Source organism: Tupaia chinensis, unplaced genomic scaffold (genome assembly GCF_000334495.1).
Source record: "Tupaia chinensis unplaced genomic scaffold, TupChi_1.0 Scaffold000099_1, whole genome shotgun sequence".
NCBI classification, from domain to species: Eukaryota; Metazoa; Chordata; class Mammalia; order Scandentia; family Tupaiidae; genus Tupaia; species Tupaia belangeri.
The window spans coordinates 1,209,227-1,225,635 of NW_006159563.1; positions in this window are offsets into that span (position 1 = coordinate 1,209,227).

A 16,409-nucleotide genomic window follows, 5' to 3' on the forward strand; every position below is an offset into this window, starting at 1 on the left:
TTAGGAAAACCAATCCAGTGTGCATTTCTTTTCTGAGAAATGAAGAAACCAACAACATGAATTCAGGCACTTTCAGTCCAGAGGATGGGCCCATTTTGCCACATAAATTAGAGATGATCTACAACAGAGCTCTGCTCTGCTGACACTCTTTGCATTGGAAGAAGCCAGACCCTGTGGTGAAAAATGTTTCTTTTTTAGATGTATGGATTTATGCTGCTTTACAATAGTATATTATTGTTTATCCTTGAGGATAACCTCTCAGAGAGCATGTGGGCTTGTGTGTGTGTGTGTGTGTGTGTATCTGTGTACATAAATGCATGTGTTTATATGTTATTCATTTAAATATTAAATGTCAATATGTTGATATTAGGGTTAAAGAATTCAAGGACTGCACAAAAGTTGGGAATGCCTAAACCTGACTTTTCTTTTTTTGAGAGGTTTTTTTGCTATAGGGTGCGTGTGCTCGCCAGAAAGACAGAGAGAAACAGAGAGACAGAAAGCGAGAAATCACCCCCCAGAGGGGATGGCCATGCCGCAGTCCCTTCTCCATTCTCCTCTCGGGCTCTTGGGCATGCACGCACACGCGCCTGGCGTGAATTTAAGCCACCGGGTTCGGGACTCAAACCGCGGTCGACTACATGGGAGTCCAGCGACTTAGCCATTACACTAACTGCTGGTCCCTAAACCTGACATTTTATAAAAGATTCTGAACTGGGCTTGGTGCAGCCTAGAGTGGACTGTTGTTGCCCCATACTTAGTGTGATACTGATATTTTCCATTTTGAGGAAAATATGCTAATATTGAACCACCACCCTGCTGAAGTACATAGTTAAGGCCAACTCCAAGGCAGAATGTGGGGCTTCCTCAGGGGATTTAACACATTCATCCTGGAAAGAAGTAGATCACAGGATATGCAATAGAGACCCAGGAAGCAGGCTTTGGGATGAAAGAGCGGGATCTTTTTTTCCCCTTGAGGCCTTGTGATGATTGGTCTGGGAAGGAAGTCATGTTAGAAGAGACTTCACTGGGGTGGGGGGGTATGTATATGAGTATGTGGGGGAGAAGGGAAGTGGGTATATGTTACGTGTTAGCGAGCTGGTTCTGTTAACACAGCCATGTTACTAGCGTGTTACTAATGTCTCCCTGTGTGTCTCCCCTGATAAATTAGTCAGTATGGTGCCCGTTCCTTACATTATTCCTCACCTTTTAGCTTTTCAAGTAATCAGGTTTGCATTGTAAATAGGATGAAGTCTGGGAGATGCCATTTGATTTAGCAACCTGGAGGTCATTAAGGAGCTTAATGAGGCCTTATTGAATGGCAGCCTGGTCTCCTCTTTGATGTGTGTGTGTGTGTGTGTGTGTGTGTGTGTGTGTGTGTGTGTGAAGCTTCAAGAGAAGGCTTCATGCCCACTTTTGGATGATGATAATAAAACAGTATGTTGTGGGCAGCAGCTGTAACTTAAGAAAACCCATCTCAGGCAGAGGAGTGGGCAGTAGCTGAAGGTTTGAGTCAGATGGCTGGCTAAATGGTCAACGAGGACGAGGATGAACTGGTAGAAAGTAGAAACTAATAGTCACACAGGGTGAAGGCTCAGTTCCTTATTTTAGATATTTAAAGTTAATGAGATTTCATTACTAGCCTTCCATTTGGGGGAATTAGACATGTTATTTGCACACAGACACGTAAAACCTGAACACTATTAATGCTGAGAGTCTGATTTGTACTTTAGATCAACCTCTCATATGAAATTTAGTACTGGGTTTGTTCTATTAAAATTTTAGTGAGCCCAATTAGCAAACCTTTCAATGCCTTATAGCTCTCATAGTTATCATGACACAGATTTAAACCATTAACTCAAAAAATATCTATTCAATATCTACTGTGTTCTGTGTGCTGCTCTAGGCAATGAGGTTGTAAGGAATAGCAAAATAGACTGAATCCCTGGTCTAGCTGTGTTTACAAGCTGATGAGAAGAGATGGTAAACAAATACACTGTATGGCATGTCAGGCTTTGATAAATGGTGTGGAAAATAATCAGAGCAAGGGAAATAATAGTGTGAAAAGTGGGGAGGGGACACTATTTTACATAGGGTGGTTAGGGAAGGCCTCACTGATAACATGAAATTTGAGCAGAAACATGGGGGAAAAAAAGTAAAGGAACAGCTATGTAATATCCAACAGGAAATGTATTTCATCTAGAAGGAACAGCATGTGCAAAACCAGGAGATACTTGGTTTATTGAAAGCATGGCAGTATATGGGTGCGATTGGAGCAGAAAGAGGGCTAAAGAGGAAGAGTAGGAAATGAAGCCAGAGAGCTGAAGTTGTGGGGCTGGTTATCTCTAGAATTTTATAAGCTATGAGAAAGAGCTATGTCTTTTCTTGAGTATTCAGGGAAGGCATGAGAGTTGTAAGCAGAGAAGGAACAGGATCTGAGATTTTAAAGTAGTTATTGGCTACTATGTAAGTAAATTACGAGGAGACTAGTTAAGAGGCAAGTCCAACAATGCAGGTGAAGCCAGATGTTGGCTAATTCTAGATCTGAAATTGTTAAAAACTAATCCAATTCTGAGTGTATTTTGCTTGTGAATTGGATATATATAGTGAGAGCAATAGATGAATAAAGAATGTCTCCAAAATTTTCTGGCTTAGATGGCTGGTCAAATAGAGTTGCCATTAATGGCACTAATAACATGATGAAAATGTGTATTTGAGGAGCTATTTCTAATGTTAGATTTAACGTGTCTGTTGGAAATACACGGAAAAAGATCACATAGGTTGTAGGCATTTTTCAGTGTATAAAGTTACTTAAATCATGGAGAGGGGACACTAGATGAGACCACTTAGAGAGGCATTTTTCAGCTTGTGTTAACCATAAGAAAACTACTATGGCGTGGGTAGCTTAAAAATAGGGACTTATTCTCCCAGCGTTCTAGAGACCAGGATATCTAAGATTAAGATGACAGCTGATTTGGGTCTCCAGTTAAGGCCTTCAGACTGGTTCAGATGATTACCTTCTCACCATGTCTTCGGATATGTAGCTCTGGCCTCTCTTTCTTTAATCCCATTAGGCAGGCTCCATCCTTATGACCTCATTTAAAACAAATCACCTTTTAAAGGCTCTACCTTCAAATACCATCATGTGTGGTTAGAGCTCCAACATATAAATTTTGGGATGCACGATTTAGTTTATAGCAAAAGCTAACATAGAGAACAGAACAGGCCTGAGTATTGATCAAATAGGAGGAGGCAGAAAGAGCTAAGGAAGGATCAGCCAGTGGATTAGGAAGAGAACTAAGAGAAAGCAATGAACTAGACGCAGAGTGTTTTAAATTGTCAGTTCTGGAGTGTGCTATGGTTTCAGGTTGAAACTTAATCTTTATTGTGGTTCCATTAAGAGACAGGGCCTTTGGGAAGTGATGAACCAATGAGAGCTCCATCATGTGTCCTCCACCATTTGAGGACACAGCTTCCAAAGGATGGAGCAACAAGGCACAGAACAGCCCTCACCAGACAGCAGTCCAGCTGACATCTTGATCTTGGACTTCCCCGCCTCCAGAACCGTAAGAACTAAGTTTTTCCTCTTTATCAATTACCCAATCTGTGTTTGTTTGTTTGTTTGTTTGTTTTGTTTTGTTTTGTTTTTTTGGCAGCTATCAAACAGTTCTACTGGAACCATGGTGTGGAGAATTCAAGATTTCCAAATCCTGAATTATTCATTGATAATGTAGAATTATCACCTATGTAGAAATAAGTCAACTCAGTAGGAGTTCCTAGGATTGTTAAAAAAGAGCCATGAAAGATGCCATATTATAAGTCATCTGATGAGGTTATAACATCAATAGTCAGTGGAGGGCTGAGCTGAGGAAGAGTCCAAGATACCTGGGCTAAGGACGGGTGTGTAGGGTTTTGGTCAGTGACATCTAGGGCACCATCCAGAAGAGTAGGAAGCTCTATTCTAAAGTTGTAACACCTAAGAGAGGACACAGAGTGAATCTGCTGACACATAATCTCTCTCTACTAATGAGACCATTAGTATGAACATCTCAATCTTAATTCTTTCTCAAGTTAGTAATATGAAATTTATTAATAACTACTCCATTTTACTCAGATTATTGTTCTTCCCTGGGTACTTAGATAATATTTCAGAATAATGCAATTGTAGTGGGTCTTGGGGATGGAGTTTATTATTCTTGATGGACACATTTCTCTAGTTTGTATTAGAGGCCAAAAAATGAGTGGTGTTCAAAATAAAAGCCATACACAAAGAAGTTTTCTTTTAGCCATGCAGGACCATATTACAGTTGGTGTTTCAACCCATCTGGGACTAAAGCATCATGCATTCCCATGACCCAAACTGGAAAATCATTCCACTTCTGGGGTAGCATGGAACACACACCATGTGAAACAGACATAAACTATTTTACTCGCTTTATTTTACTTTTTCCTCTTGCTAGATTCCTTTATTTTGGCAGCAGGTGAGATGTGATGACCTAAATTAAGCATTTCCACATCTAATTTCCAGATTCTGGGACACCAGTTTTACATTCCTACTTAAAATCATATGAACTTCCAGAAGTTCTCCAGAAAATGTCCCACTGAAGGCAGGTATCCCATCAGTGGGGTCTTAAACAATTTATTTGAATTGGGATTTCCATTGCCCTTTGAGCAGACTGGTCACATTAAACAAAGTTACCGTACAGTAAGTGGTATTTCCTGAAATGACAGAACTCCCGTCATATGGGCTCTGAGCACGACTCTCAACTCTCATGAACTATAATGCTTTTTGCACACAAACTTGCAAATGCCCAGTGCAGATTTTACCAAGTAAAGCCCTTTTTTGCATGTAAGTTTCTAGAAGACTCTGGCAGGCAACTCAAACAAAACTGTATTACCACTCTTCAGTCTTTTTCTAAGCTTAAACCTCTGGGTTTTTGTTAACATTTTAAAAAGATATTTAAAATGGCACTTTAGCCACCTTGTAGAATGAAAGAGTACATTGTACAGGCACTGAAGGTACACGTCAGTGCTTTTATCAAAGTCATCGTCCTGCTCTGTGGCACTAATTGGAACCATGTGTTGAAAATACAAGACGTGATTTTTAGCTGTTCTTTAATTAAATGGAATAAAATAAGGTCTAAACCTCACATTTCTTTATAAGGAGAGGCTGTAGGAGTTGTTCTATTACCAAGACTGATGATGACCCCAAATGGGGGCGCTGATACCTATGTCAGGGATCCAGGGATGTTGGTAGTTATTTTAATATAAAAAATATTGTCAGTCATTCTATGATGTGATGTAGCCATATTTATAGAACTGATTGCAATACTTCTTTGATAAAGAAATCAAAGGAAGTGATAGAAAACCCAATTATTTTTATGTGCATTGGAAGCTTCACTCATGAAAGATTTTTTATGTCCTTGTAAAGTTCAGTTACTGCAAAAGCCATCAGCAATGTGGAAAAAATGTTTCTTCATGCACTTGCTCTCCGAAATCTGTGGAGAAGTCGTAGGCGATATGTGTGTCTACTAGAAAGACAATGAGAAATACTGTCTCCAGTTTTTTGTTGAAACTTGAAAACAAAATATAATTTCATTTTTTAAAAAGTGCTATTTCTGCTTCTTTATACTTGGGGGAAAAGGATGCTCTATAGCTCTTAATTGTCCAGGGATCAGAATCCCAGGGAATAAAAGGGTAGTTCACAATGTCTCCTTTCAGGATTTAAATCCCTCTTTCACAATGCTTTATGTTATTTAGCATTCATTGAATGGCACCAGTGTATTGAACTTCACTCCCTCCCTGCCCCCACAAGGTTTAGATCCAGAACTGGAACCTTTGCTCAAGTGCTAGAGGCTTGGGAAGGAAATGTAAACATTGATTCCAGCAGCACACTTGCACCTTCAGTCTCCCAACAGAGATGGAAGGAGAAGTGAACAAATGATGTGACAGCAATTCCTCCAAAGGTGTATACCAGGAAATGGAGATGTCAAAGCAGAGTTAGAAATGTCTAAGAAAGGAAGTCAGTTCTATAGGAGGCTTAAACAAAATCTGATAAAATCACTTTTAAAGGAAATGATGAAACTACTTCTGCTAATATAACACCCCAGGGACAAGCACTAGGTGTGGCTCTCTGTTGTGGTCAGGTGGAGGACCACTCTCCAGCTTCTAAAGACTGGAAAAGTTCAGTCTGTGGATGCTGCTTGGTGTAAAGTAGAGACTGACAATTTCTCAGACCGGCTGGTTATAGCATCTGGGAGTTCCACAGCTTGAAGAGAAGTGGGGGACTTTAGGGTGCATGAGGTTGTGCTTTCGTATTACCTTCAAAGTTCCTGTTTAGAAGCACACACCCAATCAACTTACCTCCCTACTTCCCTGAAGATCCTTCTATAGTGCTTCATTTAGGCTAAAAACCTAAACTCGAAGTGCCAAATTCAAGACTCTCAGTGAATAGCAACACGGTTCATTGTTTCCCCCTCCACCCCAGCCTCAAGGTAGTGGACATGCCAGACTCTCATTTCGCTGTACCTCACACGTGGCTGTGTACATCTCAGCCACCTGGCAAACTTGGAGTCATCCTGGACGTTCAGCTCAAATTTCATCTGTCTCCTCTCTGGAGTTTTCCTTGGCAACAACCTCTTCTCCCTGCAGGCTCCCAAGGAAATAAGAGCAGGCTGATTCTCCTTTGTGCTCTCTGAGCGTCCAGGCATGTCTCTTTTACTGCATTTATCACACATCTTGATTGTCTCTATGCACTTCTGCCTCCTTCCTTTGTTTAGACTTCCAAACACCTGGAAAGCCGAAGGGGATGGCTTCCTTCTTATATCTTGAAATAAATAAGATTCCTGATTCAAAGAATAGTGAAAGTGAAAGAACATTTTGGGTTACTATTGCTCCGAAACCTGTACCTAACACTTGCTGATTGTAAACAATTGTGAAAGTTATAGATATCATTGAAAGGGTAGGGTTACAATGGCAAAATTGGACAAAGAGAGAAATGCTCTTCTGAAATGGCAACATGTCACAAATAATTCCTCATGAAAACACTAGTGCTTATTTCATTATATATGTTTTTTCTCTTTTTTACCTTCCTCAAAAGTCATGTCTTACAGAACATAAAATTCTTGTAAACTAGGTAGAGTCTTTGGATAATAAATTGTAGCATATGAAAATCTGTCTCCCAGTCAGAAGTAACCACACCACGAGATTTCAAATCTTAAGGAAAGACAATCAGTTATAGCCGGTACAGAAAAATTTCATTTTTTTTTCTTTTGGGGGGAAATATGAATCAATGAATCAATGAGTGACTACATGAAAAGCCCTGGGATAGATTTTTTTTCCTCTTGTTCAGACAGCACATGAACAATGTTCTCTGCCAGAGTTTTTTTTTAATTTTTTAGTCTTCAATGGCAAATTCACTTTCCTTCTTTAGTTGGTCAATTTTTTATACTTCAGTGGCAAATTCACTTTCCTTCTTTAGTTGGTCAGTACCATCAGTCAGGTCTTGCTTTGCTGGGAGGAAGTTGTGCAGTCTTTAACAATGACACTGCATGTGTTACAGGGCTAAAACAATTATTATATTAACCGTTAACACAGAAAATGTGTTCCATAGACATGTTACATAACTACTTGATAAAAAAAGCAAAGAAGAACAAAAGAAAGAGATAGTTAAATTGTTCTGCATGAGAAAGTAACAGGAATTGGGGGAAAGGAGGGCGAATTGGAAAGAAGGAAGAGAGACAGGATAGACAATATTGCTAGAGGTGGACCTCATGGAGACATGTTCTTACTGAGAAATTCTTGCAGTAAGAAAGCCAGAGGAATTTAAAGAGTAGAGTTTTGGTAAAATCAAATATAAGTTGCTTGTTTTTCTTAAGCCTCCCTCTGACCCAAACCTTTGATACATTCTGCTACAGACAGAGATTTATGAGTGTTTTTGTCAGTGAAATAAAAGAAAAAGCGGTAACTTCCATGGCTGGGTTGGCATAGAGCTGAAAAAAGAAGAAAGGCAGAGTTACCAAACAGGAGTGATACTCAGAACTCAGTACAAACAGGAATTCAGAGCGGAAGTGACAGTGAAAACACATTATTTGAGAATTCACAAAACACCTTCAGAACAGATTTTAGAAAGGACCAGAATAGGGAGCTTGTCCTAATACACTTCAAAGAAAGGGTCAATTTAGCTGATAAATAACTTTGGTTGATCCATTATGTCCTGGTTTTATAGAGTAACAGTAACAATCATGATAAGAACTTTCACGTATGCCTCACTTAACTGTGCTGCTTTGTGTGCGTTATTTTATTTAATTATCATTGTATGGATGAAAGAACTCAAGTTTAGAGAAAATAGGTAAGTTTCCCAGACTTGTACAGTTAACAGGGGTGGAAATATGGCTGAAGCCTGCTTCAAATTGGCCCCCAAATCCACATTTTTAATTCTTATTTATTTTACTACCAAGTTCCTTCCAGAAGACACCTGATGTTGGTCCCATGTGCACACTAAAGGTTTCTACAAATGTCACATTGCCTCTCCATGTTATTCTACATGCCTAACTGTGTTAGTCAGCTATTGTCACTATGCTACTATATAGCAAAAGATCCCAAATCTCAGTGGATTTAAGTAACTATTTTGATGCTCATGAGGCAATGTAACTATGGTTTAGCTTATTTAGGTTAGGCTCAGGTGGATGGCTCCTCTAAAGGTTTCAGGGTCGTGGATGTGACTCCAAAATGCGGACTGGGTTCAGTTCTTTCCCACAGCTCCTCAGGGACCCAGATGGGAGGAGTAGCAGCTACCTGGGAAATGTTCCTCTTATGGCAGAGATGAGATACTCTCAAAGAAACAAGCGAAAGCATTCACTCCTCGAGTCAAAACTGGGGTGCCATTATATCTACATTTTATTGGCCAAAAAAGTCAATGGAGTAAAGTGGTTGACAGTCAATATTTACTAAGAATCATTTAATTTTCCATAATAATCCAATTATTCCTCTGGAAACTTAGTTCTTTGGGAAAATATATCTCTTTCAGTGGAGTGGAATAAAATGGTTTCCATATGATTAAATAGAGGCTCTGGCAATTTTTATAGGCTTGAATTCCCAATATGTTTGCAAAGCACAAAGACAAAGCCATCATCTTCGAATACACTTTTTAATCATCACTACCACTGTCCTGTCTCAATAGAGGGTCTAGAACTCTGATAAAATTTTCAGTTAGATCATATATGACAGAGAACTCCATGTCATAGTATGAAAATGTTATACTTGAAAGTAGTCTTCCGACAATTTGGTATAACCAAGTAAAATTATGCTGCTTTGTATTCTTTCATATTATTGTGCTGATGGTGACCAACTTTGTGAAGTCTCACATTCAATTTGTTCTCGATAAAATTTACATTACTGCCCCATGTTTCCAGAGATCATAGACATTTTACATTTCCATTAATATCTGTCAGTGATTTGAAAACACATCTATAATAACACAGAAAAGATTTTAGGTGCATGTAATGGTATTTTAATGAATTAAAAATTATATTATAGAAATTATATAAATTTTAATTATAAAAGTAGCTATTTTACCATCATATTTTAAAGTTTAATTCCCTATATAAATTAGATTAAAGCTCTCCTGAGATACAATTTTTTTTTTTTTTGGAGAGATTTTCACTGTAGGGCGCGTGCGCTCGCCAGACAGACAGACAGAGACATAGAGACAGAAAGCAAGAAATCACCCCCCAGGGGGGATGGTCACGCCGCAATCCCTTCTCCTCCATTCTCCTCTCGGGATCTTGGGCACGCACGCACACGTGCCCGGCGTGAGTTTTAAGCCACCGGGTCCGGGACACGAACTGCGGTCGACTACATGGGAGTCCAGCGACATAGCCATTACGCTAACTGCTGGTTCCGAGATACACTTTTAATATAGTGTTAACTAGTGACAAACTATTAAAGATAATAAACATTCATTGAAATCTTTGGAAAATGTGTTATATTTCCCTATTAGCTGTTTTCTTGCTTGTTTTTAAAGAAATATTCTATTACAAATTTAAAAAGAGATACGTGATTTTTAAGGATATGCACCTGAATGAACTCTGGAACATTGGGTTGTCAGAAAAGTTGTTACACACTTTTGCAACAGATGGTGCTAGTTTATATCTGGAAGTAGTACAGTAATTCATATCTATGTTACTCCTCTGTCATTTGACAGCTGACAGTTCTAGCTTCATTCTACAAAAGAAAAATTAATGATTTAGTCAAATTTTGGAAATTTTACAGGAAGTTGAAGGTAGAAGACCAAACTCTGCAACGTTGTCATATTTTACTGTTTTACTTCAGTAAAGGGAAGAACGTGCGTCAAACTTGTGAAAAGTTGTGCAAAGTTTATGGTGACAATGTGCTACCAGAACATCAGGGCCAATGATGATTCACACAATTCCATGCTGGTGATTTTGATCTCAACAATGCCCCTTGGTCAGTGAGACCGCCAAAGTTGATGGTAACAAAATAAAGGCATTGATTGAATTGAAACCAAGTTACACAACACAAGAGATAACAGAAACATTGAGCATTCATTGTTCAAGTGTCCACAACCAGCTGAAGAAGCTGGGATATAAAGCAAGCTTGATAATCAGGTTCCTCATGAACTCAAAGAAGTTCATTTGATGGCACTATAAATATCTGCAATGTGCTCATTAAATGTGAAGAAAACAGGGACCAGTGGATGGCGTAATGGTTACGTCACTGGACTCCCATGTAGCTGACAGTGGTTTGAATCCCAGACCTGGCTGCTTAAAATTCACACTGGGCACATGTGTGTGAGTGCCCATTATCCCGAAAGGAGACAAGATTATGGCGTGGCCATTCCCCCTGGGAGGGGTGTGTGTGGGCGATTTCTTGCTTTCTGTCTCTCTAGTGAGTCCACATGCCCTATAGCAAAAATCTCTCCCTTAAGAGAAAAAGTGAGGAAATGATCCTTTTCTGAAGTGATTGGTAAGTGGTGGTCAGAAGTGGACTGTTTACAACAATGTACTATGCAAATGGTCTTGGCCTCTACATAATGACTCTCCTCCAATGACACTGAAAGCAGACCTTCACTAGAGGAAGGTTATGCTCTTGGTGTGTGAGATTTTAAAAATGTTGTGATAGTCAAGCTCCCACCAAGGAACCAAACAATCATTTGAATGTATGTTGTTGGCAATTGGAGGTTTGAACAAATCAATCATCCAGAAATATCCAGAGCTCATTAATCATAAAGGAGTTGTGTTCCATAACTATAGCATGAGACCACACACAAGTTTGATCACCCATCAGACATTATTGGACTTGCAATGGGATGTTGCCACACCCACCAGACTCACCTGGCCTTGTGCTGTCAGACTTCTACTTGTTCCACTCTCTTCAAAATTCCTTGCGTAGTGTAATGTTCAGTTCAGATGAGGCTGTAAATCAGCACCTTGTTCAGTTTTTCACTAAGACAGGTCCTTCTATGAGTGAGGAATTATGAAGCTCACTGAAAGATGGCAAAAGGTTATTGAACAAAATGGGCAATATATCATTGATCTTTGTTCTTCAGATAAATAAAGACCTTTGAGAAACAGAAAAAATATGTCATGACTTTTCCCACGACCCAGTACGTAAGATTGAAGCCACTCCGGCTGCTGGTCACTCTATCAGTCACAGGGATCACATGCCACCTCTACTCATTACCTCTGCTTTTCTGTGCAGTCTGCTCATTTCTCTCCCAATCAGCTTACTCTGCTAACTTACAGACTGACTTTTTCAGCATGCCCTTGTTCAGCCAGGCCATGAACCAAGTTAGATAAGATATATTCCCTCGTCTAATCGACTATGTCCAAGGATACTGGACACCCCTTGTACACGACTTCAGAATGCTCCGAATCCCACTTCTATACCAGATACTTCCCAGGCAGTAAGTTCCAGGTAGCTTTTGTTCTACTCCATGTGGGTGTAATAAGCACATGAGCTCCTTTTATTTCCCGGTGTAGGGTTTCAGATTGTAGCATAGGTCACCTGTAGAAATTTGTGGTGTATTCACACATGGGCAATGTGAGATATAGGACAATAATGATTCCAGGTTACTCTTGACCAGAAAGAAGTGTTAACTGGGCCAACAGGTCATGTGGAGGTTAAGGCAGCTGGCCCCCACATGGCTGGCTTTGCAGTTTGAATTCTGAATCCAGCAGCTTGAGAATCAGGCTGGGCACATGTGCACGTGTGCCTAAAATCTCAAGTGAAGAATGGAAGAGAAGGGATTGTGGGGTAGCCATCCCCCTGTAGGGTGATTTCTTACTTTTCCTCTCGCTTTCTCTCTCCAGTGAGCACATGTGTCCTATAGCAAAACAATTTTTTAAAAAGTAAACTAATGAATAAATGCTTTTGCTTTTCACTCCTACATGTATAGTTTTGAGAACCTTTCAAAAAAATTCTTCAAAAGGTACGATGGCATAGAGCATATGTTATCCATAGGAGTTGCCACCTTGGTAAGGCATCATTGTACAGCTTCTCTTTCTTTCCTATTTTATATTCCTTGTCATGCACATCTGATACCTGGGATCACATACCCAAATACACTGCTTTTTTCTGGGGGGGTGGGGCGTATGTGCGCTTGCCAGAGAGACAGAGAGAAATCACCCCCCTGGACGGATGGTCACACCACAATCCCTTCTCCATTCTCCTCTTGACATCTTGGGCACGCATGCATGCATGCCTGGTGTGAGTTTAAGCCACCGAGTTGGGACTGAAACCACAGTTGACTACATGGAAGTCCAGTGACATGGCTATTACGCCAACTGCTGGTCCCCAAATACACTGCTTTTATATAACCCTTGTCTCAGGCTCAGCTTTTGGAGAAAGGAAAAGTAAGATTCCTAAAAGGGTCTTATACAAGTAGATTTCATAACAATGGTCTAATCTGCCTACATTTATTTAACTAGCTCTGTTATTTCTATGATAGCAGTTACGTTGGAGGATATCTGTAAATCAAAAGTTCTGTAAATCAATATCTGTAAATCAAATTCAGGACTAGCCAATATTCCATTTACTGGAACAGTGGCCACAAACATTGCTCCTGCAATGGAACACTCAATACCAAACAGGAAGAGAAATACAAATATCAAAATGGGAATCAGGCTCTTAATCTTTCTCTTCTTTCCTGCAGAACTAAGAGTCTTTAGGGGCAAAGAGATCCTCATTCAGGAAGTATAAGTCTCTGTGGGACTACGTTTAGGATAAAAGGCCTCTGAAAAAGGAAGAAAAATCAACACACAAACAATAAAATTTATACTGAATTTTACTTAGAGGAGAGGAAATTCACAAAGAAAGGACAATAATGGGTAAATACGAGGGGATGTGGATATTTCAAAGGGAAAATCAGTAGAAGTTAGGCTGGAGAGTGTTAGCGTATATAAGAAAGATACTTGGGAATCAGGAAAAGAGATGATAGTGGTCAATTACTCAAGCAGCCACAAATGCTTGTCCAAATGTATTTTTCAAAGTATCCTTTCTCAATGATTACGATACAAACAGACACACACACACATACAGTCCTATCAGGTTAGTTATAAATGAAATCTGCCCTTCTGAAAGCATTGATCAGAAGCTATCAGATCAGCAATGAAAAATTTTAAATTTAGACAATAGTTGCAAATGGATGCATGAACAGTCATTTTGTGAACATATTGTTCTTCCTTACAAAATCATTGAGAGAGTAAGAAATGTATTAACCACCTATTGGGGGAATTTCCTGACTTAAAAGGTATGTTCGTAAGGCCCTTCATACATTTTGATGTCAGCTATTTAATTTCATTTTATTAAAATGGATTCTATAAATAATATTTGGTGCAAGAATGACAGAGACATGAAAAGATATGAGGGCTGACTGCTCTTCTGGGCAGTATCTATTAAACTCCTTGACTGGCTTTCCTTTCCCATTGCTATTCATGCAGGAATGGCCCCATGACTGGAGTTTTCTGACAGTTCTTAGGTGTAATTTGCACCGGGGCTCCTTCTGTGTCCTGCCATAGGGCATCTCTGAGACGCAAAACAGTGCCACTTAGAACTGTAAAGCTCTATTCTTTCTGTATCTTCCTTACACAAGTTAGCTCACGGTTTACCCTCCTGAACACCCCTGGCTAATGTTACTTCTGGGATATTTTATAACTTGTCTTTTCATTCCAATGATTCATAATTACAAATTTAGGCATTAAACCCATGCCTTCATACCCCTGTACCTAATCCTGGGTAGATTAATCTGTTCTCAGTTCATTCTCTAATCTCTCTCAATTTCTCTTAATCTCTTAATTGAATGTTTTATCTTCTATGGATCTTAACCTATAAGTTATTTCCTTTTTGTTTTTCTTTTTATGCCACTTATCCTACCACTCCTGTATATTACAGTGATTAAATCAGTGTTGCAGGTCCCGATCTCAGTGCAACCCCCCTCTCATATACTGCATTATTTCAGAACATGCCCAAAGTTTAGTTGACTAGAACATAAATGTGAAAGCAATGGGATACTTATCTATATTCTTCACTGTTGATTCTAGCACCTAGAGCAGGGATTGATACAGATACTAACCACAAATTTGTTAAAAGAATAGCTTTATCCTTTAATTCTCCTCATAGCTAAATTCTGTATTTTGTACATAATCGATCCCTAATAAACATTTATTGAATCTAACTTATCCAATAAAGTGCTGTTCAACAAAAAACAAACAAACAAACAAACAAACAGGGTCCTGTGTTTTATAAATTTGAGTTAAAGGCCACTAAGGAAAACTTTCCTAATTTTCTTTACTTTTTAAAACTACATAGCAAAGACATCTCTTCTTGCAGAGACTTTTTCTTTCATGAACTATCCCTAATGGTGCCGAAGTTGTATGAGCTGATGCCTGGACATAAATTTCAAGCTGTAAGAATCGTAGGAAATGTAATTTTTTTTGTCTTAGAGGCAAGAACATTAAGGACAAAAAAGAATGCTGCATTATTACTCCATTTTTGTGCATTCCATTGTGGTGTTCTTCTGCAACAATTTGTTTTGGTGTACGATGAAAAAATGGTAGAAACAACATGGCTCTGAACATATTAACACCAAATCTATAGATCTCTATCTACAGAGGGTAAGGAATAAAATTATGCTCATGATTTTTCCACACTAAAGGATGAACTCATGATTTTAGGCTCAATATTATGTCTTATTATGTTCTGTTCTAATCAATTGAATTAATCTGACACACAGCAATGGTTGAAAGATCTACTGTCCTAGAACAATGTTGTAACCAACATTTTCTCAATGTTATAAACTTTATGAATTCTATTATGATTACTTAAGAAGCACTTTTCCTATATCTCTTTTTTACCACTGGTTAACAGACAAAAATTGTTTTCTTCTCTTTCACTACATACAGCCACCTATACCCCCATACATATAAAACATGTATATACGTAATATGTACATACAAGTATATAAATAGATATTTATGTGTATACGCACACACACACAGAGGTTGAGCATCCCTCAACCAAAATGCTGGTGACCAGAAGTGTATCTGATTTTTTCCCCAGATTTTGGAATATTTGCATATACATAATGACATGATATGTGTAAGGGACCAAAGTCTAACATGACATTCATTTATGTTTTTATACACACCTCATACACATAGCCTAAATGTAATTTCATACAGTATTTTTGTATTGTAGTGTTTTGGCTATAGCTTGTCATATGAGGTAAGGTTTAGAATCTTCTATTTGTGGAATCATCTTGGAACTAAAAGAAGTTTGGATTTTGAAGCACCTCAAATTTAAAATTTTTGGATTAGAGGTGCTCAACCTATACACACACACACACACACACACACACACACACACACACAGAGTTGTATAATAATTTTTGTCAGTCATTAGTGGTATATTTAAGTAGTTCGAAATTCTGGTACTTCATTTAAAAAAATCCCCTGGGAAAAAGCCAAGGAAAATCTTGGATTATAACAAGTTCAATAGTAACGTTCCAAGTGAATGAATAGAATTTTATATTTTATAATTAGATATTTATATTGCATATATTTATATTTTAATTTAAAATATTTCCCCTTAAATGTAAGACATCAGAGAAATAAAAATATGGTAAAATTTTTGTTTAAAATATTTTACTACTCACTGACTTAATCAAAACTTGTTCCTGACATATACAATAACGTGCAATGTCTTTCTCATTCTGTCTATTCAAACCTATGGATATATATACACACACACACACACACACAGAAGGAGTTCTTGAGCTTTCTAAATAATTATTTCTTTGCATCAAAATGTCTGACTGAATTTCAATATTCTAAATGAGTTTCTTTTCAAAATGACTTAGTAACTACTTAGTGAAGAAACATTTGAGGGCCTAC